This window comes from Poecile atricapillus, chromosome 10 (genome assembly GCF_030490865.1).
Source record: "Poecile atricapillus isolate bPoeAtr1 chromosome 10, bPoeAtr1.hap1, whole genome shotgun sequence".
Taxonomy (NCBI): Eukaryota; Metazoa; Chordata; class Aves; order Passeriformes; family Paridae; genus Poecile; species Poecile atricapillus.
The window spans coordinates 20172604-20200242 of record NC_081258.1 but is presented as its reverse complement, the minus strand read 5'-3'; the positions used below and the strand labels follow the sequence as shown (position 1 = coordinate 20200242).

General features: G+C 51.8%; 1 long non-coding RNA gene across 1 annotated transcript in view; it reads right to left on the bottom strand.

Moving 5' to 3' along the window:
- Nucleotides 1-1316: 1316 nt before the first annotated feature.
- Nucleotides 1317-27639, bottom strand: part of LOC131582609 (uncharacterized) — an 89655-nt gene continuing 63332 nt past the window's right edge. Inside the window, exon 3 of the long non-coding RNA XR_009278370.1 lies at nucleotides 1317-1424. This is a non-coding gene — a long non-coding RNA (uncharacterized LOC131582609). The remainder of the gene's footprint in view (nucleotides 1425-27639) is intronic.

The window sequence follows — 27639 nt, the reverse complement described above, 5'->3', positions numbered from 1 at the left end:
GGGGATGTGAATCCGCCTCTGGAGCTGCTTTTGGAAGGATTCCCCGGAGCTCCCCATGCCAGGAAAAGCTCTGTTGGGCCCTCCTGATTTTCCTGAGTCATCAGACGGTCAAGCAAACATCAGGCACCGGATTCCTGTCCAAGTCCGGAGCAGATCCCGATAAAGGCGTTTGTTCCATACAGGATTCAACCCCGGCACGGACAAATTCCCGCTCCCCAAGCAACCCCGATGATTAGCGTTGATTAATGGGGCTGCCAGAGGCTCATTCATCACCAGTAACTCACAACATCTTTTTCCACACGAGTTCCAACTCCCGAGGAGCTGGAAAGGGAAATGGTTCTTTTTCATGGCTCTCGTTGCCTGTTCCCAAACACATCCCAGCTTTGGGGCTTTTTTAGGGTTGCCCACAAGACCTGCCCAGGTCCAAAACCCCTGCACAGCACGGGATCCTCCACCAATCACCATCTCTCTCCCGTATTTTCTTAAAATCATGGAATCTTTTCAATTGGAATAGCCCTCTGAGTCCAACCCATCATTCCCTCAAGGCCACCACTGACCATGTCCACACAGACCTCAAATCCCTTCAGGGATGGGGATTCTACCACTGCCAGGGTTGGACAACCCTTTCCAGGCAGAGATTTTCCCTAAAATCCAACCTAAACCTCCCCTGGCACACCTTTGGAAGAGCACCCCTTCCTTGGAGGGTGCTCAGTGTTGCTCAACTTCTAAAATGATTTTGTTTCCCCCTCCCTCCACAAGTTTATTTTTCCTGCAGGAAAGAACTGCCATAAAACCTTGGATTTGGAAACCAGGCACCCTGGGATGCTGGATCGGGAAAGATACGGCAGAAGGAAAATCAGGTCAGATTTTGGGCTGCAAACACATCCTTCCACCCCAAAAACACGGAGAGTGGATCTTGTGCTCGGCTCTCTCCCAGAGCACCCAGGAAAACACGGGAACAGCGTCACACATCCAACCTCAATGGCCAAGATTCCATCTGAGACATTCCCTGCTTCCCAAACGCGGGATTCGAGCGTTGGATTTCGCAGCTTCCTACAGAGGAATTGTTTGGGAAGGCATGAGATAATCTGGGCTCACCCTAGAAAAGGCATCACATCCTAAGAACACACGACAGATCCACTGGGAAAGGACGGCACAATCCCTACGGATGCAGGAATCAGGGAGCAGCCAGCGGGGCTGACAGCAACCACAGCCTCACAGGCAAAGTCCACGCACGAGACCAAAACATGGAAAACATTCTTCACTTTGTCATCTGATTCACCAATCCAGGGAGAAATAAGAAGCTGTTTCCTTACCTTCCTTGGCCGGATCCACGCTCCGGTGGGAATCGGAGCTGTCTAGGATGGTCTCGGTGTTAATCCCGGCTCCTGCTCCAGTCCCAGCCCTTCATCTGCCCTGGACACCTTTGGGATGAATAAAAAAACAACATGAAGCCATTTTTTTTAACAAACAGGAAGATCTGTGTTGCTGCTCCTCTGTTTTCCCGCTTTTCTCTTTATCCAGGGATATCAGTGATGGAACAGCAACAAGGCAAAGCACCTGAGGAACGCGAGGAGAAAATCTGCAAGGCAGAGCAAAAATCCCTGATGACAGTGGAACTGATCCCTGTCCTCCAGGAATGGGGTTGGGAAGGGTTTCCCAGGAAGTTACACGTCTGGGATGATGCTGTGGATGGAACTAGGGCTCCTCAGAGCCCCCCCAAACTCCAGCTCTTTCCCCAAACACGTCCCATCGTTCCAGTTCCCAGCCAGGCCCGTGGGAGGAGCGGCTCCTCCAGACTCATGGAGATGACCTAAGGGGTGGAGACCCAAATTCTCCCGCTCCAAACCATCTTCCCTGTGCTACATGTGGGCATTTCCCAGAGATCAGGCAACGCTGAGCCTCAGGAAAGGCAGGAATTTTCACTAATTCCTCCTCTCCCTCCGCTCCTCTCCAAATCCAAGTGGTGGAGGCCACGGTTTGAGGCACAGGCTGGGGCTGGTTTGAGGCTCCCCATGGAAAGTCTGTCCATGGCAAGGGGCAGAGCTGCTCCCATGGATCAGCTTTCCATGGAGCCACAGGGAGCTGCCATCATTCCTCTGACAGCTCTGGGGCCGTTTCCAGCCCGCTGGACTCGCCTCCTGTCACTGCAGATAGGAAAAAATCTCCAGTCATCCAAAAGCAGATTCCAGCGGGCCCTCCAGGTAATTCCTCAACCTTGAGACAGGCCTGGAGAGCGATCATCCCCTCCTTAATCCCCTAAAAACATCCATGGGAAAGGCAAGCTGGTTTCCCCCACACGTCTGCCCCTTGCCCTGGAGCCTCATCGCTCCCTGCTCGCGGTCGGACAGGCTGGAATCCCGGCTTTTCCAAGTGTTTAGTTCCAGGTCAGCGAGCCCATGAAGGATAGCTGGATGGAAGGGACAGCACATGCCATTGCCATGATGGGATGTGGCCAGAAGGGCTTTTCCCAGCTGATGCTGTCCTTGGGACACGTTATTCCTGCAGCACCTGGATGCTGCCCCGTTCCGGGAATGCAGCAGCTCATCCCAGCACTGGGAGCCCTCTGGAAATGAACCCAACTGCTGGCTCTTCCCTCCTTCCCCACCAATCCACATTTATGTGCTAACAGCAACCTGGGATAGTGGAAATTGTCCCTTCCCATGGCAGGGGGTGGAATGGGATGAGATTTAAGCTCCAGCCCAAACCATCCCAGGATTCTCCAATAATTTAGTTACAAAGTTGATAAATACATTCTGTGGGTTTATATTTGTATTTTACTGGAGGCACCAGCCAGGTATGGTTGATGAGGGTGAAGTGATGAAACCACCAAACGCATCACGGAATTGTAATTCCTAAAGTTAGGATCATCACAGTGGAGGGATTTTTGCAAGCAGAGGCTGGAAATGGAACTGTAAGAGGGTTTTTAAATCCCCCCTTGCTAATGACCAGTTCACATAAATGATGAGAAGGAAGCACCTCCTAAAGAAATGGATATAGCCCTGGGTTTAGGGATTACAGTGTTGAAAACAAGGGTCACAGGATATGAGGAAAGGGAAACTGGACACCATCCCCCTCAGGAATCTCCTTAAGCCTGCAGAAGAGTCTCTGGAACAAGACCAAGTGCCCTGGAAATGTCCCTTTTCCCATTAAAATTCACAGAGGAGGATCAAAGGTTAATGGATTTAGGTTTTTTCCCCCCCCAAAGCCTTTTTGGTGACCACCACCCACTGTGTCCCCAGCTTTAACTGTGCAGGATGTTCCCCCTGCTTTTCCTCCATCCCTTCAAGGGTTTTCCTCTTCGTTCCCATTAATACCACACACGTTCCTCCCAGGACTGGATCCTCCAGGATCCATCCTTCAGGAGGACCAAACCAACACAAAGGATCCTGCCCAGTTTGTTTGCACCCAATCCCAAGGACAAAAAAAAAACAAACAAAAATGAAGGAGGAGATCAAGCACGACTCCAGCAGTTTTCATGGCATTCAGCCAGGCTGGAAACACTGATGGCAATAATTGCCTGGAGCCTCCCAAAAAGCGCTGGCCACGGATTTTCCAAACGCTGAAAGACCTGTGTTTGTGAGTAACCACCAGACTCCATCAGCTCCTCCTGACCAAATACTCCACAGTGACATCATTCCACACTGGCATCATCCTGAGAGAAAAACCACAGCATTCCTGGAGCCCCAGCAGAAACCCGACACATGGAATGCCTAATCCTAGAGTGGACTTTATCCCTGTTTTCCTATGAGTCATTTTCCACCCCACTGTCAGTCCCAAAAATGCTTTTGTGTTGTTTATTTATTAGAGGTTCTCTCAATGGTTTCATTGATGACCAAAGAAAGGAGGGAAGGAGGCAGGGATTGGGTATCCCAGGGATCTGAGTCTGGCCTAACCAAACCCATCTGCTTGGGACCATCTGCCACCAGATCTGCTGCCAAAATCTGGGACAGCACTGGAGTGGCAGGATGCAGACCAGGCCTTGTGTTCTAAACCAAAGTCATGTCACAAATAATAACAAACCAAGAAGAGACATTCCTTGATTTTCCAGGAGTGACATGGCATGGAGGGATGGGGTTGTTTCGGTGGACTGTCAAAGATCCATTTTCTGGCACAAAAGGAAAGGCCCCCAGGCCTGTCTGGAAGAGCCAATGGGAACTGGAAGGAAACCATGGACCAACTCAAAAATGAAACTCTTCAAATCCATAATCCAAAGAAAATGCTGGATCCAGGCCTCGCCTGTGCAATAGTCTGTGCAGAGCTCAGCATCAGCCCCGTTGGTGCAAGGTAAAAGGAGGATAAAGCACACAATTATTTAATAGATACCATTAATTGTGCAATTTGATCAATCTCCATCATCTCAGCAACTCAAACCATGAACCCAAGGACCCCTAGCAGATCCCAGGGGTGACCACACCATGAAGGAGCACATTGTCCTGGCACGGGGTGGGACTGACTGTTCCACCAGCAGCAAAAATCACGCATCTGAAACGACCACATCCTCAATTCCCCTGCTTCAAAGAGAGGCTCTGTCTTCCCCAGCCTCAGCCAAACGCAGGGAATGGACTCCAGGCCGTGCATTTCTATCCACACCTCCATAAATCCGTGACAGGAGAGGACAGCCAAGCCAGCTCCCGACCTCTCCGCAGCGCTGACAGGAGGTTCCCGGAGCAAATGTTCCATGTTTGTCTTCGATTTGTTCTTTGACAAAAGGAGTAAAGGTCAAACCTGAGTTCCCCCAGGAGGGCCCATTTGTTGTCCAGATGTAACGAACGTGAAGGACTTTTCTGGGAGCAGAACGGACAAACAGATGCTCTGCAGCCCGAGCGCCATTCCGACGTTCCCGCTGTCGGGAATGTGTCTTTTCCCTTGGGCTTGTGCATCAGGGATGGGGCTTGGGACCAGCAGAGCAGAGCACAGGGAGGTGTCATTCATGCAGCACCTGGTCTGTACTGGATCATGGAATCATGGAATGGTTTGGCTTGGAAAAGATCTAAAAGATCATCTTGTTCCGAGTCCAATCCATGGGCAGGGACACGTTCCACTATCCCAGGGGGCTCCAAGCCCCATCCAACTGTCCCATCCCTAACTTCCAGGGATCCTGGGGCAGCACAGCTTCTCTGAGCACCTGTGCCAGGGCCTCAGCTCCCTCCCAGGGAAGGATTCCTTCCCAATATCCCATCTCAAACTACTCTTGTTCCCGTTACCAGCCCAAGGAAGCTCATCCTGGAGCTTGAGCACCTTCACAGAGCCCTCGCTCCCTGGGAGAAGGAGCCAAGCCCCATCTCCTGTGCAGACAGGGAGAGGCAGAACCCTCTGAGCCTCCACCCTGCCCTCAGCTCTGGGGACTGCTCCAGGTCCCAGGGCGGGGAAGACGCCCGTGGCAGCTCCAGCCAGACCACACAACTCCCCCTGCGGCAAGCACCGGGCAAAATCTGCAGCTGGGGGAAAACCCCCACAGGGCCATGGCCTGCAGCCAAGGAGAGCCTGATCCAATGGTCCTGGAAGCTCCAACCACTCCCAGTTGGTTCTGCTTTGTCTTCTTGGGCTAATTGCTTTCAGGCTGTCAAGAGCTGCACGTCCTCTGCAGAGCCAAGCCTAAGTCTGGTCCAACCCTGACTTATCCCAGAGCAAAAAACGTCCTTGTTGCCACTCCAGATGGGAATGGACGCGGTTCCACTGGGCTGAGGAGTGCCATCAACCTCAGAGAACAGGCACTGCCCGCCTGCCACCTCCTCTTGATCCCACACAGATCAACTTTCTTAAACCTGGGGGTTCTTTGAGGTTGAACACCAGGTAAGAACAAAGATCTCTCCTCAGCTGGAGATTTTTTATCCGCTCCCAACGCTGAAATTATTGTGGTGTGAAAGTTATTACCCCAACACAGGGAAAGTTAATTCCCCGGGACAGTCTGAGAAATGCAAATATATCCGTGATCTTTGCCATTTGCAGCACAGTGGAAAATTGCTAAGAAAAGTTCCCATTGTGTCGGGGATGCCACTCCAAACTCCTGGAATTTCTCTCTCCCTCCCTTCCCCTTGGCAGCTAAAAATGGCTTCAAACTCCCCAAAATGCTTGAGGTTGAACAGTGATGCTGGAGCTCCATGAGGAAAAGGATGAAGATGTCCAAGTGCACGGCTCAGTGCTCCCTCCCAGGCTCCCAATCCGTACTCCAAGACTGATGGATGCTCCAGGGGTGGAGATCCTGAAGTGCAGAATGCTGTAGGAATCCCCTCCAGACCCCAGGTAATTCCACCCCAAGATCTCAGCACTGAGCTATGGGATAGGGGACATTCCTCATCCCTGACATCTCCAGTCCTTCCCACCACCATGGATGGTGCTAAAAGACCTTTCCCAATGCTCAGAAGGCATGGACACCGTTCCTCCTCCCTCTAACAGGAAAACACACATGTCCTGCATCCATGTGTTGATCCCAGCCCTAGGAATGGAAGCCCAGCCCCAAGAATGGAAAACTGGGACAATATTCCCATAGCTGGATTCCCAGAGTGGGACTCCTGGATCCATCTTTTGCCACAAGGACCTGATTCTTTTACAACCCAGGAGAGCTCCCAGCAGTCTCCTCCTTAAACGGGGTCACAGCTCCTGGAATACCAAAGGAGAGATGGAAAACCCAGCTCCGGGCTCCCTGCTTTGAGGGCTGTGAGTTTTCCTGACATTTTCCTGCCTAAATTCCTTCTTCCCTAGGCTTTTAGGCTCCAGGAAGGAAGCAGCAGGACAGGGGTCAGGCTAGAGAAGAGGGAAGCGCAGCCCTCCTCGGATGGGAACTTGTCTGTCCCACTTTTTCCAACCACATCCTTCCTTCTGCCAGCTGCTTGTGCCTCTGACCATCCCTGTTTTGCCTCAGCCTCTCATCCAGCCTTTCCTCAGGAGGAAAGTGCAGGATTCAAGTGTAACACACATGAGATGCAAAACCCAGCCTTGGATCTGGAAAGAAATGCCCATTCCAAGGGGGGACAACTGGGAGATTCCAACTGGAACCACTGGATTGATTCAGCGTTTCCCAAAGGCAGCCAAAGGGATTTAATTTCTGTGTATTTGTTAATTATCTCATTATTTCCAGGACTGTGCGCTCCCTATTCCAGTGGTGAGGGGACATCTGAGGTTGGTTAAACTGTTTGTAACAGGGCCATCTCCAGCTTTTTGGAATTTCCTGGTTGGCACCTGCCCAAATCAACACATTTTCCACGTAAAACAAGAGTCCCTCCGAGGAGCTGCCCTAAACAATTCCCTCACTCAGCAATTTTGAATGCACTGGCTTTAGGGACTTTCTAAATTGTAGGGAAAAAAGTCCCAAAACTGAAAAAACAACAACAAAACGTGAAATCTCTTTGAGCCCTGCAGTTGTCTGATGAGTGCAGGCAACAAAAATAGTTTGGAGATTGGGGAGATTTCCAATGAAGAGGAATTTTTTGGGTTTTCCCTTCAACTTGTGGCTGGCAGAAGCCATGGAGCAGCAGCATCCCTTTCTTGGGTGGTGGTTTAGGAAGCAGCACTCTGAAATCTCTTATCACATCTGGAGCAGAGGGAATTGCTGGGATAATTCCCAGGTAGCTGCTGATACACAGATCACACCCTCCCTCCAGGCCTGAGAGCAGCTAAAAGCCATGGAAAAATTATCCTGGATCAGCCTGTCTCCATCCTTCCCAGAAAACACCTTCACCATCAGCACCCATGTCCCAGAATCCCAGGATGGGGCAGTTTGGAAAGGACCACACCTGGTCCAACCCCTCAGCTCCAGCTGGGTCACCCCGAGCACCGGGATGTGTCCAGATGGTTCCGGAATATCTCCAGAGAGGGAGGCTCCAGCACAAACACAACAGCTGGGACCATCACAAGCTGCAGCTCGTGACCACCTCTGTGGCTTCGGGATCCCTCTGGAAGAGCTGGACACGGAGGTTTCCTGGCATTTCGGACTGAGGTTCACGGGTGGCCCGGAATATGACACAATATTGAGCTGTTAGCAAAGCCCAGGGATTTGGGCTGGAGTTCCTGGCTGGAAGTGCTGGATGTGACTCTTCTCCTGGGATCTGAGCTGGCAGATCAGCACCGCTGGGGAAAAGCTGGAGGGGAAGGGAAGGCAAATCCAAGCATTTCCCAAGTCACCTGTTTTCCTTTTGCCAGTGCTGCCAGTTTCCTACGGAAAACGCAGCCTGCAGACTGAACTGGTGCTAAATGGGATTCCTCTCCACTCCTCCCTTCATTCCCACACTCCTCTGCATCCTTGGAGTTGCCATTCCTGAAAATTTCACACCTAATTATTCATTATCCCTAACGAGCCCTCACCAGGCATCCACGTCTGGAGCTGGTTTGAATCAGGCAGAGTTGTGCAATCCCTGGCACCAGCCCTGCTCCACCTCTATTTGAATCCCAAAAAACGAGTCTGGAGGACTTTCTCTGGTCTGTCCACTCAGTCAGGGCAGAGGGAGAGAGGGATTTGCCTGGGATAATGTTCCAGGCTGAGGTTTGATCAACACGGTGGCCTCATTAACAGCACGGCCCAGAGAATCCCATCCTCCAGTGCTGGAATTCCTCCGGGCTGAACAGCCACAGCACAAATCAGGGAGAGATTTGGTGGGAAGGAAAAGCCCAGCTCTGCTCCCATGGGCTCTGCTGGTGCACCCTAAAGGTCCCAACAGTTCTGCTGGGATGGAATGACCAGAGATGATCAACACCTCCCCAGTTCCCAATGCACTGGTCCCCGCTGGGATCCTGCCGGTCTGTGGCAGCCACCTGGCAATCCATCCATCCCAAGTAAAATCAGAACCTGTTGAGGAGCTGGAAATCTGTCCCAGATTCCCCTTCAGGACTCAGACTCCTCTTCCAGTTTGTTTTCCAGCTCCTCTTTTACTGAGGAGCAGCAGTCTCCTTCCCAGCTTCCGTGTACTTCTTTTTCCACCTATCCCAGAAGCCCCGAATTCCTCCTCCCAGGGTTTGCCCTGCAGTGTACCTTACAGAGAATGTCTGGAAATGAAAAATTCCCATTCCAAATGCTGACTGTGGCTTGCAGCTCTGCCTGAAGCAGGCAGGCAGTGACTTGGATCTTCTGGAAAGCCAGGTCCCGACTTCCAGCAAACTTCACCTCCACCTCCGCCGGGACTTTGGGACCTCTGTCATTCCAAAGCCTTTTTGAAATGTCATCATTCCAGGAGAAGCCAGTCGGGGCTTGAGCCAGGAGTGGTGACGGAGAGCTGAGATCAAAGCTGTGAACTCTGGGCAGCTTGGAAAGCTGAGGGAAGCCAGAGCAGGAGGTGACATCAGCCCGGCTCCGAGGCGAGCGCAGGATTCTCCCGGAGCCTCGGAGCTGCTGCCGGAGGGATCCGGGAAGCGAGATGCTGAAGGGCTGAGTCACCACGGCTGGAGGCTCTCCTGGGAGGAAGGAGCAAGATTCCCTCACAAGAAGGAGCTTTTTTCCACTGTAAATCTTCGGAGCACAGCGTGGAGGCTGAAAGGTCACTGGGGCTTGGCACTGTTTTGGCAACTGGGAGCCAAAAGGCTTTGGTGGGAATGAGGATGATGCTGCCTCCTCCCGAGGGGCTCTCTCCTCACAGCCTTCACCCACAGCCTGTCTGGGTCACCGTGGAGCAGCTTTCCTCATTCCCTGGCTGCTCCAAGCTCAAACAGGCTTTGGTGGGGCTGGGAATCCTGCTCCCACCTAAGGAAAGGGGAGTTTTGTCTTTGGCTTTCACCGCAAGGGAAGGATTTTGAGCTCAGATCCCAATTTGTATTTTGAGAGGGATCTCTGGCGAGGAGTGAAGTAGATCTGCAGGTATTCCAAGGGTTTAAGTGCATCCAGAGCTTTTTTAGGGAACTCAAATCCCACCGGTGTTTTGCCCCGACTCAGATCTGGGGTCCCTGATAGGAGTCAGTTCCTTCCACACAAAATTACTCCCTGAATTCCCTCTCCTTGCAGCTGGGAGAGGATCAGCAACATTGAAGGGCACACAGATAGGAAACCCCTGCTCTGGAAATGTGGGGAAGGTTTGCTGTGCTCCACGGCGGGGCTGACCCTGCTCTGGCATCCGAGGGGAGAGAAATTCCACGCTCAGGAGTGCAAGGTGGGAGACCAAACCCACAAAAGCCAGCCAAGACTGACCTCTTGAGAAAGGCTGCAGGAACCACAGCCGGAGGACAAGCCAGGCAGCAGCCGAGGAAAGGTGGGAAGAGAAGCAGGGTGAGGATGATGACAACAAAACCCCCTCTGTGCAGCCATCCCTCAACACTTCCACAGCATTAATTACAGACAGCAGCACGCTGGCCACGCCAAGGGTGATAATGACTTTCCAAGGTCCATCCAGCTCAGATTTTTGTCCCTGGAAGTGGCCAAAGGCAGATTTTAAGGAAGGGTTTAAGAATACAATAAACACACTGTGATTTCTTTTTTTTTTCCCTCCCCCAGCCTAAAAAAATCAGCAGCTGAGAGATTTCCTGAGCTGAAGGAGGAGTTATCTTTGCATTAACAGGGCTCGGGGGATTTTCCTCCTACAAACCTCTCCATTGTCCCTCAGTTCATGAGGAAAGAAGAGAAAGAAACATTACAACTTTTATTGATGATGAGGTGTCAGCTGAAAATGCAGGGCAAGAAATTAAATTTCTTCACCTGCACCTCAAGTCGGTTCAGAGAAAGCCCCAATTCTCCCTCTGACAACAAAGTCTGGGTTCATTAACAAAAACCAGGCTGTAAAATCTTTCCCCTGACTTAATGGGACGGCTCCAAGGTCCTTGGAAGGATTATTTCAACCCCACAGGCTCAATCAGTTGGTTCATTAAGCAGCAAAGGCTGGGAAAACCCACCAGGGATTCCTCCCTTCAACGTTATTATTCCTGCTACAAATGTCCCTCTTGATTTTTCAAGCAGCTGTGAGCGAGTTTTGGCTTTTCAAGCAAATGAGTGGGGACCCATCAGCACCCAAACACATCTGGGTGGAAGAGTTAAAGGGTCTTTTGGGGTGAACCCCAGCACTGGGGGATAAATGGAATTTAAATGGTATTTAATGATCTTTAAATGTTATTTAAATGGTATATAAGTGGTATTTTAAGGCATTTGCATGCCCCTCCTCCTCATGCATGTGGAAGGGCTCCAGCTGCACGTTTTACCCCTCCACAATCCCACTTTTTAAGGGAATTTGTTGTGTTGTTGCCACTGACACAACCTGGGCAAACACAGAGGCTCTGCCCTGCTGTACATCTCTTGGATGGCATCCCAGGGATGCTGCTGGAGCTTTCTGCTCCCTGGAGAAACCCTGAGTGTACTCAGCAGGACAAGCCTGGGCAGAAGGCTGGGCCTAGAGGACCTGCCTTAGCCCAATTCCAGAATCAGGAATTTCTGCCTGGCACCTCCACATCCCACAAAGGGCACAAACCCCATTTCTGGCTGAAAAATGTGACCTGACTCCGTTTCCACACAAATCCTTCAAAACCCAGGGCTGCAGCACTGAGGGCCTTGAGGACAACGCAGTGTAAGTGGAAGAGAGTGTATCCAAAAGGAGAGGTGGGAAGGGGATTTTGGAAAAAAGGAGGAGAGCAGCACGAAATCAACACAGCAGCAGGGTGGGTGAGGAGAAGGGGAAGAAGCTCTTCCTCGCACAAACCTTCCAAATTCCTCATTTCTGTGGCAAATACCAATTCATGTCCATGCCTTGGCTTTGTGATCCACGAGCCCTGGGCACGGGCACAGCATTTAATGGCTAATTGTCATTTAAATCATTAGCAGGGCAGAAAGGAGTGGCCAGAATTCCTGCCCCCTTTGGGCCCTGTTCCCCGATAATGAGGAATTCCAGCAGCTCCTCGGGATCCTGAGGGGTCTCTAAGGAGGGGAGGGTGTTTGTGGGTTTGTCCCTGATGAGTTCATGGCACGAGGGCTCCCTGCTGAGCCCCAGATTGATGAGCTGGGGTTGATGCTGGAGAGCAGGGCTGGCACGGGGGCTGCAAACCTGGGCTGTCCCATCCCGCTGCGGAAGTACCGGAACCCCACGGATGGAGATGGAGACAGCACCCCCAGGTCTTCACTCTCTCCCCAAATCCCAAAATCTGCGTGATCTACAAGTTGGTTTTGCTCCAGTTCTGCCCCATGACTCTGCCCGATGTCCCTCGGTGTCACTTGAGGTGGGACCAAGCTCAAAACGACCTGAGCTCACACAGCCCTCACCACCAACAGCCACCACATCCATTCCCAATCCCAGCCATTCCCAATCCATCCATTCCCAATCCCATCCATTCCCAACTCTATCCATTCCCAATCCCAGCCATTCCCAATCCATCCATTCCCAATCTCATCCATTCCCAATCCCACATCCATTCCCAATCCCACATCCATTCCCAATCCCATCCATTCTCAACTCTATCCATTCCCAATCCCAGCCATTCCCAATCCCATCCATTCCCAATCCCATCCATTCCCAATCCCACATCCATTCCCCATTCCACATCCATTCCCAATCCCATCCATTCCCAATCCCATCCATTCCCAATCCCATCCATTCCCAATCCCATCCATTCCCAATCCCATCCAATCCCACATCCCCACGTTTGGCTGTTCCAGACAAGCGCTTGGGTTTCACCACTAATGGGAGAACAATTGTGGTGGGACTCCAGAAACGCCTCGCATTAAAACACAAAAAGCACCAGAAAATTAAAGCTTGGACTGAATCCCATCTCAAATTTTGGGGACTGGAAATTCCCATTGGGAATGCAAGACCAAGACAAGAGCTACTATTTGTTGACAACCTCTTGAAATCATCCTCTCAAAAATTATTGAGTGACTGGAAATCACCGCCCTCCAAATTTTCAGCTCGTTAAAGAAATGTTACCAATTCATCTTGGATTGCTACAAATGGTTTGTACAAATGGTTTCAACCGTTGGATTCTTCCATGTGCATTTCTGAGTGGGATTTGGGAGAATTCCCAAGGAAGAAGCAGCTCTAACCATCGTATTCCTCCCTTCCAAACCCCGAAAACCTTAACCTCTAAAAAATGTGACACAAATCAAAAAATAAAGGCACAAACCCAGCGTGTGCAAGGAGCTCCCTGCACATCCGTGGCTTCTGCAGGGGATGAAAAGAACATTTAACACAAACCACATTGGAGCAGCTCGGCTTTGCCATGGACTGCGATCCCTGGAAACCCCGGCTCCGAGACACAGCCCCGCTTCCAACGCCCTCCTCTCTGTTCCCCTCAGCAGGGAGAGTTGTTTGTTTGGTTTTGTAAGTCCCAGCTTAATGCAAAGCAGGAGCCAGCAAGGAGCAGGGCTTGCCAGAAGCAGAGCATCCCTTTCCTGCCTTTCCCCGCGGTTCCTGTCGCAGTTTTGGATCCTGCCAGTGTTTGGGTTGGGTTCAAATCATTCCTGACGGGCCCAGTTGGTGACTGTGACGCCAGCCCATGGAGGGAATGGTGGAAAATGGTCTCAGACTCAGGCTTAGCTTGGTTGGGATGGCATTCCCACACAAGTGGTTCCTCATTCCCGATGGGTTTTCCCTCCTCTGACCCCAAAGGACACATTTTACAGGGGGACACGGTGTCAGCAGCCCCCAAAATCCTCATGGTACAGAAATAATCAACCCTAACCCAGCCCTCTTTCTCCCTCTTTTCCCACAAAACCCATTCTGGTCCTCAGGAGGCTCCAAAGGCTGCTCCCAGCAGGAATTCCCAGCACATCCCTCATCCCTGCCCAGCACCGTGGCTTTGCCAGGGGGGTTGTGCAACAGCTCAGGGACAGCAAGTGGAAAAATCACTTCCAAGTGGGAGGTAATGAGATGCAATCCTGTCTGTGCAGGACCATAAATCACCTCTTTGGGCTTTTCCAGCCTTAAAAAATGTGGAGCAGAGGGCAGGGATGTGGCTGGCGAGGGAAGGACTGAGGGAAAGAGCAGAAGGAAAAGATCACAGCTGAGGAAAGATGCAAACTCCAGAGGAAAGGAATAAATCTGTTCCACATCCCTGTGCATCACCACCACAGCCTAAGCAAGGAATCAGCTCCGTAGGCAATGTCACATTCCTGAAAACTCTCGGTGAATGCATGTTTGGGACAACAACAAAGGAATTCCAAGGAGAATGGGCTCATTTTCCCATTGTCCAGGGCCAGCACAGCTCCCAAAGCTCCTCAGCAACTCAGGGGCTTTTTAGCAATGATTGGTTTAATGGAATCATGGAATGGTTTGGGTTGGAATGGCCTTAAGGATCATCCAGTTCCAGCCCTGACACCTCTCACTATCCCAGGTTGCTCCATGTTCCCTCCCCAGCCTCACAGGAAAGAATTCCATCCATTTTATTCCTTAGCTGGAGATAATTTGGAGTTTTTCACAGCCCAAATGAGACAATCCAACAGTGCAGGAGGGGAGAAAAACCAAAATACATTTGGGTGGAAATCTGGGGGGGTTTCAAGGAGGGAGAACTGAGTGAGTCCAGAGGGGTCTGAGCTGGTTCCAGGGAGCTGCCACAGGACAGGGACATTGGGAATCACCCATGGAGGCTGCGGATCAAGGGACAGCTCCTGGCCCATCCCTAGGAATCATCCCACCCTCCTGGAACAACGGGACCTCAAGCTCAATGAACCCCACACCAAAATCTTCAAGTAGGAGAGAGGCCTGAGACACATTTTGGGTACCCCATAACCAGGAGAATCCCAGCAGGAGCTCCCAGGAGTTGAACTGGTCCAGAGGGATAAGAATGGACCCGGGATTTGGAATCCCACCTGCCTTAACTTGCTAAGCAAGAGATTATTTTTTTTTATTTCTTTTTTTGGGACATCTCTGTCCTTAAAGTGACAGCCTGAGAAAAGCAGCAGGAAGGTAATAAACAAAAAAAAATAACAAAAAACCCCCCAAAACATTAATTAATTAGTTAATAAGAGACTGAAGTGCCTGGATCAAGTATCCAGGGTCTGCATACTCGAGGAGTGAAGGATTTAGAACAAGTAGCACTCGACACACTTAATCTTTTTATCCCCCCTCATTTCCACTCCTTTCTAATGGCTCCAAAGCAACTGGCCTGGGATGTTTCCCATCCTCTGTCTAAACTCAGAAGAGCAAGAGCATAAACATTCCAAAAATATCCACTGAGACGTTTTACTAATAGGAAAATGAGGCAAATCCCCCTCCTGTCCCCTTTCCCCAGATGTTCCTGAGTACATCCAGTGTTTATGTACAGCTCCATGAACTGTGCTCCTCCCGGGATCACCGGGAATCACCATCCTGCCCTCGGACAAAACAACAACAATCTCAATTTGAGAGAATTAATGGCAATGTCTACCACTAATGAGCCCTCCCGTAACATCTCCCAAGCTTTACACCAATTAACAATTCCCACCAGTGACACGAATTTCGGATGCTCCAAAAAGGATTCTGGGCAATCCTGGAGCAGAAGGAATAAATTCACAATGAATTCACCCCCATTTTCCCCTGGGGAACGTGGCAGCTCAGCAGGGAGGAGATTCCAAGATCTCCGTGTCTGTGGACATCAAAGGGAGTTATCCAAAAGGAGAGACCAGCGCCAACCCTTCATGCCAGGAGGGAATTCTACTCTCTTTCAAAAGAGGGGTTTAAAAAAGTTGGATCCATAAATGATCCAAGATTGTCATGGCAGTCCCTTCCCAGCATGGATACAGGCAGTGCCTACAGACAAGGTGGGAACAAGGAATGGGAAAAGCGCCTTGAACCGCCTTTTCTGCGAGCCCAGAGGTTGGAAAACCAGGATTGGGAAATGTTTCCAGCAGGAACACACCCCAGTGTTTACAGGGAGATGGGAATGCTGCCGGATCCTCAGGACGGTGTCCCTGTTCATCAAACAGGGGTTGGAAAAGGTGACCTTTGAAGGTCCAGCCCAGACCATTCCAGGATTCCTGCCTGCTCCTCATGACAGGAGCACCCATGAGAAGGACACAGAGTGGAAGGATCAATTATCCCATCCAGGATAATTTCCACAAGGAGGTAAATCCACCTGGATCTCCTCACACATCTCCATGCACTTCAAAAGCCCAAATTTTTGTGGGTATTCACAACCTCCAAATCCCATTTTCCCCCCAAATCCCAAAATCCCAATTTAGCAATCTCCTGGAGGTGATCCTGAACTCTTCCCAGATTCCCTCCACCAACCCAGGGGTTCCAAACCCCACTGGGAGCTGCTCTTTGCTACCCTGGAACCTCCTCCAGGAGGTTTGGGTCGATCCCGCCGCTGTCCTGGCTCCAAGCCAAAGGTCACGGGGATGATTCCTTAATCTTTAGAGCCTGGTGGTATCCAGAAGCTCCAGAGTGGAGCTGCCACTTGGAAAGCAGGGATTGCCCAGCTCTGGAATGCTGCAGGAGCCTCAGCAGAGCCTCCCCAGAGCTCTGCAATCCCAGACTCCCAGCCATAAAATCCCTGCTGCAGGCAAAAACTGGGACGTGGAGGAGGAGATCCAAGGAATTTCTCCATCTGTAACCATCACAGCTCCACAAAGTTGTTTAAAAGAGGGAACTGAGCTTGTTTTCCTTGTGGAAATCCTATGTTTATTTTTAGTTCTGCCTCGGAGTATAAATAACTCCGGAATGAAGTGCACGGTGCTTAATTCCCTTCATTGTGCCCTTAATTGCTTCCTTGTTTGCTTTCCACTTTCCACTCTGCTCCAGCCTCATATTCCAGCACCAGCTCCTCCCTTCCACGTTTGTTTGTTGTGTCTGCATTTGCAGAAACTGAAAGGTCAGGAGAAAATAGGAATTTTTAATGGAATTTCCTAATGCCACCAAGGCTTTACCCTCCCCGCCCGCCCTTGGCATGGATTCCCTCCCATCCAGACGCCACCAGCCTGAATCCCAGAGCCATTCCTGCTTCCCTGAAACATCCTCCCTGTCTTCTTTCCCATTTGTGTTGGAGCCCTGAGCTCACGTCCCTCAGGAGGACGTTCCCCATTCCTTTGGATGAAGGAACCGGCACCGTGCTCATCCCGGTTTTGTGGAGCCACCTTTGGATAAGGGAGGAGCTGTCAGCTCTGCCAGCACCATCTCCTGATGCTTCCCAACAGGAACAGCAGGATTTGCTCCATGGGTGCCCCCACAGAGCACAGCAGCACCTTGGGAGACTCCCAGGAGCGGAGAGCTGGGCCTGGAGCAGGGATGTGCTCCATGAGGTTTGGAATGTTGGAGGTGTCACATTAGATCTCCTTCTCAACCCCCAGCAGGGCATCATCCACATCCTGGAATGGCCCATCCTGATTCCATCTCATCCCAGCACCCTCTGAACCCCTCCCTTGAACACAAGGAGAACTTTCCCTCCAAAGGGAGCAGGAGGGAGCTCCAGTCCCACTCATCCCTGAGCCTCCACAGGCAGCTCCAGCCCCACGGGAAGGGTTCTTCCATGTGTTCCACCGTGCTTGCTCCACAGCAGGGACATGGGAGGGGAGCTGGGGTCGGGAGCATTTTTCCAAGGTGAGTCCATGGGGGAAGGAGCTCGGAGTTCCTCACTGGAAGGGCAGGGAAACATCCACTTCTCCCAGGAAAACCTTAGAGCAGGATGAGGTTTGTGCACGGAGCAGGGATGGACCAATTGTCCAGCCTGGAGATTCCAGGGAGACCTTGGAGCCCCTTCCAGCGCCTCTCTCCAAGGGAGCTGGAGAGGGTGACAAGAACATGGAGTGCCAGGACAAGGGGGAATGGCTTCCCATTGGTGGGGGGCAGAGTGAGATGGGATATTGGGAAAGAATTTTTCCCTGGGAGGGAAGAGAAGTGGCTGCCCCATCCCTGGAAGTGTCCAAGGCCAGGCTGGAGCAACCTGGGATAGTGGAAGGTGTCCCTGCCTCTGGATAGAACTGGATCATCCTTAAGGTCCCTTCCAGCCCAAACCATTCCATGATTTTTGCCCTCAGTCCTGTTGCCAGGGTGGATCAAGCCATGTTTTCCAGATGGATCATCTCCAAGGTTTTCCTGCCCTGCCGCCACTGCCAGCCCCCAGCCAGCACTGGCTTTTATTTATTTTAATTTTGAAACTTCTCCCCAGCCCTTAAAGCTGCCCAGAGTTTCCAATAAGCCTCTGCCCATTGGGATTCCCACCCTCAGTCTGGTTCTTCCTTGTGCTCCTCAAAAAAATAGGGCCGAGTTTTTGGGAAGCTTAAAATTCCTCCCTCAGCCTTGGGAGAGGTAAGGAGAAAAATATGCAGGGATGTGAAGCAAATTCCTGCCTAATTCCTCAGGAGACCAAATCAATGGGAGACTTCTCCTCTCTGTTTATTTTTTTCTCAGCAGAAGTCCCAGTCTGTCCTTTCCCTCTTCCAAAAATCCACACCCAGGAGCTGTGACATCAGAGGATATTTTAGGAAGGCAGCTTTGTCCCCAGCCCAGGTCTGGTGTGGTTCCCTTTCCCTCACACAACCCCACAGTTCTGCTGCCGCTGGCTCCTGGATGCCAAACCTGGAGGTGAAATGGGAATTTAAAAAAGCAGGAATTGTCTTTTCCAGCCATTTCTCCTCCAAAGGAATAATATGCTTGGCTTGTCCTGGTGTTGACACAAGGGTGACTCACGGGCCCAACAATGTGGGACTGTTTGGAGGTTCAGGGCAGGCATCTGGAACTGGCCCCGTGTCCCTTGGCAGGGGTTGGGCTCAGCTCAGAAATGCACTTTTATCCCTGTAATGCACCCGGAATGCAGCCCTACCTACAGCTCCCATTCCCGACTCCTCTCCAAGGCTGTTCCCTGCATCCATTGGCTCCAGGTTTGGATGGAAAATCACCTTTGCAAACCCCACCCATGCCCACCTTTCGTGTCTTTGAGGTGGATTCCACCCTCAGTTTGTCTCGGCGTGCTCTCACTTCACCCAGCTTTGCTCCAGCCCCAAAATCTGTGGATGGTCTTGGATTCACTGCACAGCTTGGAGCAGGCAGGAGTTCACACCCTTCCCAAGCCCCGTTTGACACCATCCCTTAGCACAGATCCGGGAGCACATCCCAAAATATCTTCCCACCTCCACCTGGGAGCTGAACAAAGCTGCTCTCCCAAAAGGTTTTCAAGGAGATCTCCAAGAAAACCAACCAACAGTGCGTGGTATTCCTGCTGAGAGTGATCCCAAAGGCCTGAGCCTGTGGGGAGAGGGATCCTGAAGGGCTGATCCCAAAGGGCTGATCCTGTTGGGACAGAGATCCCAAAGGGCTGATCCTGTAGGGTTGGGGATCCCAAAGGGCTGATCCCAAAGGGTTGATCCGACAGGAGGAGCAGCTGCTCTGCCGGGTGTCCCACAGCGCCCTGCCAGAGGAACGTGCTCCAGATCCCTCATCCTCCTGCTCCTCCAGCCTGGATCCCATCCACGCTGCCCAGTCCTCGGCACAGACCTCCCACATCCACATGTGGCTTTCCCAGCCCTCCTGTTCCTCGCCCAGCCCCAAATCCCAAATCCCAAATCCCAAATCCCAAATCCCAAATCCCAAATCCCAAATCCCAAATCCCACATCCCACATCCCAGCTGTCCTGGAGCTCCGGGCGTGCTCCCCGTGTGTCACCCTGACATTGGAAGTCTCAGTTCCTCCTCAGAAACCTCAGCCTTGGCTTGTGGCACCCCCGAGACAGGGAACAGCTGGAAAACGCTTCAGCCCAGACAGCGAGCCTTTTCCCGGGATTTTAAAAGGTCAGGAACTAAATCCATCTCATTGCACAGCGCAAGGAACTCTGCTGCACTGCGAGGCCAGCTCTTCCCACCGCTGGCATTTCCACGGCTTCAGAGCAGGATGCTGCTCCTGAGGGATGCTCCAGACCTTTTGGAGGATGCTCACCCGAGGATCCCACCCCTGACATTCCCCGAGTTCAGCTCAGAGTGTGGAAGGCTTTTCCCTTTCCCAGTTTGGCTCCGTTCCCTGCTGGCTGAGTGCCTGTAGCTGGCAGCTCCTGCATCCCAGCAGATCCATAAATAATTCAACAGCTTACTAATAAACAGGGATCCATCATGTTCATGGTTCTGAAACGTGCACAGAACCGGGGCAGAGACCTGGAGCACCAGGAATGAGGCAGGAGAAGTCAGGGAATATCACCAGGGAAAGCACTGGAGGCTCCAGCTACAACAGGGCTGAGGGAAAGGGAAAAAACCTTCCGACTTTGAGTTAATTCTCCAACAAAAGAAAAAAATCCAAGAGTTTCCTAATTCCAGACGGGGCCCTGAGCAGCTCTGTGAAGAATTCCAGCTCCAGTCAAAGCCGTTTTCCACACTTCCAGTAGCATATCCTTTCAAATTCACAGGGAGAGGAGCACGCTCGCCCTTGGCTGTCCAGGCCTATCCATCCCCAGCTCCAGGAGCAGAGAATGCCACAGAGACAGATTCCATCCTCCCTGCAGCTACTGCTGCTCTGCAAGCCCAGCCCTCACCAAGCTCCGTGGGAAGTTCAGGAGCCCTCTTCCCACATTTCTGTTATTTCAGTAATGCCATCTGGACCTGGAATCGGAATTCCACGTCCCGCGCTCTGCAGATATCGATGGCAGATGAAAAGGCCATTTTCTCCCGCAGAGATCTCCAAATCTTTCTGGCAAGGGGGAGGGCTGACAACACTGCTGACTGCTCTTTTCCTTGCACTTTTCCTTTCCTTGGCTCTTGTGCTCAATGGAGTGAAAAAAGACTTTTTTATTTTAATGTCTGTGCACTAAAAGATAACAAAAATCAGGTTCATCCCAAGGGAATGAGGGCCAAAAGGGAAAGATGGGAGAAGTCACAGCCCGGGTGATGGCTTTGAGGATGGGGATGGAAAATCCATCTCCCCATCTCTCCCCATTCCCTGGGCCAAGCACAGCCCTCCAGGGCTTCCCTGAAAACCACGAGGGGCTTTGCCCTCCATGAGGAGCCACAGAGGTGGCACTGGAGGGTGACATTCCAAACAAAACCTCAGAGAACTTCCAAGGACCCGCCACGCTTGCAGGGAGATGGGAAGGGAGGGATTGCAGCCTGGGAGGGTGGGATAAATGAAGGAATGGGAATTAAGTGCTGCCACACACAGCAATTTCCTCCTTCCCATCTCCCCTCAGCTCCAGCTCCAGCTCCCACGTCAGGATATGGACACAATTCCCGCTCACCTGCTCAAGGAAAACACGGAGCTGAGGGTGCGCCACTGAAATCAAATAAACTAAACCAAAATAAACTAAAATGGGAGGTGACTGCCTGATCCTGCCTGGAATACAAACGACCTGCCAGAGACCAGTAAGAGATTTGGATTTCCTAAAAACACTCCCAGCCATCCCAGGAAGGGTAATTCCCATTTGTCAACTTGAGTTTTTCCTGGCAGCACCTTCCAATCTCTTGGCACCGCTTCCAAGCTCCAGCAAACAGCTGTGGATGTTTGGAAACGGAGCTGCTGCACGCGAGTCAGGTGTGGGAGCTGATCAAAGCCCTGACAGACGTCACGGCTGCGCTTGGACGACAAATGAAGATTTAATTAATTCTTTTAAGTGATGCCTTTTCCCAGAAGATAGCAGCGATTTGGGAACAGATTTCTCTGTTGCGTTTCATTCTCTCCAGGAGAAAATCTAAGGTTTCCCTTGAGCAAACTTCCTTTTCTTGTAGTGCTGGTCACCTGCTTGTGCCGCCACCAAACTGCTCCGGGAATTAAAGGGATCCTGACAAACCTCATGGAAACAGTAGCAGCAAGCCGGAATTTTGTTAAAAACACCTCTTTTCCCTGAGCATTCCCACAAATGTTTCCCATTAACCTCAGGACAAGGTGTTACCTCCCGAGCAAAGCTTGTGTTGTCTCAGTTCTCTTGGAGAACTTCCCGCTGCTCCCACCCCGTGCCGGCTGCTCCTCTGAACCCACAGCCGGAGGATGGGATGAGCAGGAAAAGCCTGGATCAGGTATCCAGATGTGTGTCCAGCCCTGGCAGAGCCCAGCACCAGCTGCTTTACAGGATCAGAGGCCTGGAGCTCCCTGAGCACTGCTCAGCCCAGCTGTGCTCCCAAATCCATGAGGATTTCGGGCTCCGAGTTTCGCCCCCCCCAGCAGCGCTTTGAGTACAAACCACGGCATCCACATCAGGTGTGGATCACGGAATAATTTGGGCTGGAAAGGAAATTTCCAGGCCCTGAAATAAGCAGGGACATCTCCACTCAGAGCCTCGTCCAACAGTTTGCAGGGATGAGCATTCCAGGGATGTCTGGAGGTGCTACGTGGACTGGCTGGGATGCAGCGCTCCGGCACATCCTGCCCCCAACACCACCCAGGATTAGGGACACAGGGTGGGACAACCCCTTCCCCTCACGGATTTATCTTCCCTCCTCCTCTTCCCAAGCCAGCCGTGGCGGGGGAGGAGGGAGTTGTGCAAATCCCAGGGCCCCAGGGAAGCCTCTGGATTCCCTGGCAGCAGCCAAGGACTCCGGACAAGCTGCTCCGCACGCAAGGCTGCCGGGACAGCCCCGGCCGCTCCTCAGCAGGATTCCCCTCCTCCTAATTTAGGGCAAAAATCCCAGGAGAACTCGGAGCAAGCGGCCAACTGGTAACACCCAGGAACTCAAGGTCTCCACGAGCCCTCAGATATTCCAGGAGTATGAAAGAGTTCCTGAGCTTTGGACAAAAAACCCCAAAAGGGACAACCAGGGGGTTTGGCAGAACAGGGTGGGAGCTGCTGGTTTCCCACCTGGTTTTTCCTCCAGGAATGGAAGGAAGATCCCCCCCCGCCCCCATTGCATCTGGAAGGAGAATCCGCTCATCCTTGCTCATCCTCCTGCTCCAAGGATGCTTTGGAATGAGTGCTGAGGCAGCTGAGGAGCCCCGGGGCAGAGCTGTCCCCACAGCTGTGCTGCCACACCGCTGACACCGTCACGGTTTGATGGCACAGATCCATCGGCTCAGCGACAATTCCAACAGAGGCACCTTCGATTTTCCACAGGATTTTTGTTTGTTTCAAGTGGGGGAGCACATTTGGATCTGGGCCATGGAAATGTTGGGAAAAACGAGCTCAAAAATCTAATCCTGAGTCCAGGTCTGGGGTCCTGAGCACGAGAAGAACCTGTTGGAGCAGATCCGGAGGAGAGCACAAGGACGGGGACAGCTCCAGGGAGAGCTTGGAGCCCTTTCCAGGGCTGAAAGAGGAAAATAGAGGGAAAAGTGACCTTTTGCACAGGCAGGTAGTGACAGACAAGAGGGAACGGCTTCCAACTGCCATAAAGCAGGATTATTTGGGATTTTGGGATGAGACTCAGAATGTGTCATCACACAGAGCTTCGGACAGGGCGGGGGGCCACAGGGCATTTTTCCAAGTGGTTCTGCTGTTGGGATGGGAAGCAATCAGGAATCCCCCCAGATTTGCAGGAATGCTCGGGCTGCTCCTAAGATTTCTCTCACGCACGCAACAGAGATGCTTCAAACCAAACATCTGCCTCCAAAGAAGGTAGAGGGAGAATATTAATTATTAATTAAAGGAGAATATGAATTATTAATTGACACGATGATGCCACGTTCTGCTTTTATTCCAGTAAAACTGAAATCCAGCAACTGATTTACTTCTCTTTACTTTTTGGAAGCACAAATAACACACCTTGGAAAGGGCAAGTCCTGGTGTTCCCACCTTCTCCTGAGGCCAGAAGCTGCTGAATTTTGGGATGTGCACCTGGATGTGTTCCTGGCACGTTCCCTGCATCCTCCAGCCCATCCTCGGTGCTGCTGGCTGGGGCTCTCCAGCAGCACCTCCCTCTCCCAGCCCTCACTGCCTCATCCCACATATCTCAAATTCCTTTAAAGACCTTTAACTATGGAGCCAGTTTTCCAAAATGCTGGGAATCTCCATCAGCACCCAGGCAGGAAGAACCACAAGTGCATCATACCCCAGAAACCCACACCAGACTTGCTCCAAGAGCATTCCTCCAGCGCGAGCATGGGTTATCCTCAGAACTCACAGGACAGAGGGTGGTGAGAAATGCAGGGAAAGGACAAATCCTGAGTTGCAGTGACCAGGGTCACCCCACGGAGTCACAGCAGGCTCAGGAATACATCCCGTGTCCCTCTGCTGAGCGATTCCTCCTTTCCCTCACCGAGGTGAGGAAAAGGGAGACGTGGAGCTGCAGCCTCGCTCGTGTTCCCGCTCAGCTGCAGCTGGGTCTTGCTCTGAGGCAAAGCTGCTGGGATTTGATTTATTTACAGGATGATGGACACGCCTCAAAATCACGGCACGGAGAGCTCTGAGGAGTTTGATTAAAGGTGAATGTAAATCAATCCCTCCAGGATCCTCCCTCTGCTCCTGCATGACACCTCCACCTGCCCTTTGTCCCAAATGCTTCCACAGCTGGGTTTTTCCCACCTTAGAAACAGCTCCTGCCTGGAGCTGCTGCTGGGGCTCAGCCCCAGATCCATTCCCACATGGACAACCTGGTATTTGTAGGAAATTCAGTCTGACTCATCCCCCAAAGCAAGCAAAACCCCAAGGAAAAGAGTCACTGATGCATCCAGCCCTTGTTTCTTTTCCCTAAGGATAAAGCTGGGGAGGCCTGGAGCAGATTCCCAGAGAAGCTGGGGCTGAGACATGTCCAAGGCCAGGTTGGCTGGGGCTTGGAGCAGCCTGGGATAGTGGAACTGGATGATCTCGAAGATCCCTTCCCACCCAAAGCATTCCATGATTCTGGGATCTCAGTTTTTGGCTCCAGGGGTGGAGGGTTCTGCTGAGGGGAAGGAAAAGCCCCCTCAGAGGTTTCACTGCTGATGTGTGTTTATCCTTTACATCCACAATGGCTTCATTTTTAATAACCTTGTCATCTCACCTATGTAAAATATGCGTTCAAATTAAACCCCACAGATTTGGGGTCTGTTGCTGTAGGTTAAACAAACATCCCTGTGATTCAGCCCTATAGAAAATGCTCAAATTGTTCACATTATTCAGCCAACCCATTCTTTATTAAAAAAGAGAGAACATGCAGAAGAACACAATCCATGCTCAGCAGCTGTGATTATGCCATGAATTTCCCTCAGTCACAAGGGATGACACCAAAAATTCCATGCCTCTCCCAACAAATCCATGCTGCAGCAATAGAAACGACTTGGACACAAGATCTAAGCTCTGCTGCAGGTATTTCACCTGCAGAGGGTGTCTGGATATCTGCCAGGCTGTTCCCAAGGAACATGAGCAAACCCAAGCCACAAAATAAGTTTGTCTTAGCTGGGAGAAAATTCAATCCTACAAAAATAATCCCACAACTGGACTGGGATCTGAAGCAGGCGGAGATTTGTTATGAGGGTGGGAAAACACTGGCAGATAATATCCAGAGAAGCTGTGGCTGCCCCATCCCTGCAAGTTTTCCAGGCCAGGTTGGAACAACCTGGGATAGTGGAAGGTGTCCCCACGGCTGGGCAGGAATGAGATGATCTTTAAGGTTCCTTCCAACCCAAATTCCATGATCCTACAATGTTAAGGATGTGCTGGAAGGCACAGCTCTGCTCTCCCCCTGGGCTCTGCAATCCCATCCTCCCTGATGTTCTCCTTGGCTGCACAGGAAGAAGAAGAAGCAGCTGAGAGTGCCTTGTCCCACTGCCACAGACACTCACCCGGGCCCAGCTGCCTCCCCATCCCAAACCAGCACAGCAGGGATGGTGATCCAGGGATTATGATGATCCAGGGATGGGATTACAGCAGTGTTACAAGGTTTATAGGATTAAACACCTTTTAATGCAATACACACACACACAGCACGGAGCCTTTCCAAGGGAAAACATCTTCCAGCTCCTTCCCCACAAGAGAGGGGACAGCCCCTCTCCTCCTGCCAGGCCTGACAGGGTTTAAGCTAGAGAAGGGAATTCTGTGTCCCTGCAATGATTAAATCTGAACCCACAGTGCTTCCGTGACAGCACAGGAACAAGCCCCGTCCATCTCCCCCTTCCCACAGCAGCGAGTCAAGTCTTGTTCCCATAAATGTGACTGAATTCCATGGAACTCCAGCCTTGCAGGCCTGGGCTGGGGGAGAGGGGAGCTTCTGTCAGAACCTCAGAGGGATGATTGATTCCCAGAGGAGGCAGGAATGTTAAGAGAAGTCAGATACATTTATTGAGGTTCTCCTACTCAGCGGGGAGCTGTGGAGCTGGGGACAATGAGTGACTCAAGGGCTACTCAGGGGCAAGGTGACAGCAAATTCTGACCTGCACTGCTCCCCCCACAGCGTGGCAGAGGAACTGTGGCGATTACACCCCCAAAAAGCAGAGAGGGGAGAAAAAACGCCCACAAAAATACCTCATTGAGGCTGGGAGCATACCCCAGGCCCTGGCTGTGTGCTTGTGCTGGAAAACATCTGTGAGCGCTCAGAGCCAGGCTTCAACACCTGCCTGGATATCCTCAGTGCTGCCACACAATTCCCTGGATCCTCAGGCTGGAAAAGCTCCCTGGGCAGCACAGATAACATCAAGAGGGCAGTGCCAAGCCGGGGATGCCCAGGGATCGCCATTCCCACCATTCCCACTGCCCACAGCCTGCTCTGCACTCCTGCCCCTGTGCTGCTCTCATCCCGCTGCTCCTTGGCCAGCTCTCCAGGACAGCACAGATCCCTCCCCGAGGATGGAGCTGGGGAGGTTCCAGAGCTGAACACGACACCAGGACTCCCACACGTTCCCCAGGGCTGCTCCAGCCCTGCCCTTCCATGTGCTGCTTCCACGGCTCTCAGGTTTCTAGGAACTGGAACCAGGTGCTTGGAAGCTCAGGATGCAGCTAAAACAGCTCCTGTGGCCTTTGGCCCGCCAGGGCTGGGCAGGACAGGACAAACCGAGCTGGGGTCAGCTCACACGAGCACACCAGCTTCCCACGGATGCCTTGGGAATGCAGCTGTGGGGAAGCAAGGCTGGGATGAACGGCCCTTCCCTGCTCTGGAAAGCTGCCAGGCTGCCACCAAAAAACGTAACCAACCCAGAGCCCAAACAGCAGCTTGGTTTAGCTGGTGGGAAGAGACAATCCCACAAAAATAATGCCACAGATGGATTGGGATCTGAAGCAGGTGAAGGTTTACAAGGAGGGTGGTGAGGCCGTGGCACAGAGGAGCTGTGGCTGCCCCTGGATCCCTGGAAGTGCTCCAGGTTGGAACTTGGGCTTGGAGGAACCTGGGGCAGTGGAAGGTGCCTCTGCCCATGGCAGGGGGTGGAACGAGAGGAGTTTTGAGTTTCCTTCCAACCCAAACCATTCCATGATCCTACAATTCTCCCACATCAAGACAAGGGACACACATCCATGCTTTTTTTTTCCCCAATTAATCCATCTAAATTTCACTTAAACTAATCCCAGGAATCACAGCACTCCAGGAACCACCCCTCTCCAAAAGGAAGCCATTATTCCTCGTTTTCCCCACTGGCCCCAGCAGCAGGTTGCTGTTAACTTGTCCTGAGCCTAAAAATAGTCCTCCTTAAAGGAAATCCAAACCCTGCACTCTCCTCTTTCCCTCACTCCCTAATTAATGGTTTCCAGGTCAGCCTGGCTCTCTGGGAACATCTGTTTGTTTTCACTCCATCCAAGGAAAGGCAAAGCTGACCTGAAAGGGGAATCTGAAAAAGGGTTTGATGTCTGCAGAGCCTCCCTGCCACAGACATCCGGATTTGGGGGCCTTGGAGTGGAAAGGAGCATCCACAGAGGCACATTCCCGACTGCAGGGCTGCAGTGTGTGTGTGTCCCTCATTCCCAGAGGGATCTCCAGCTCCACAGGAACAGGGGGATCACCCACAGATGCTT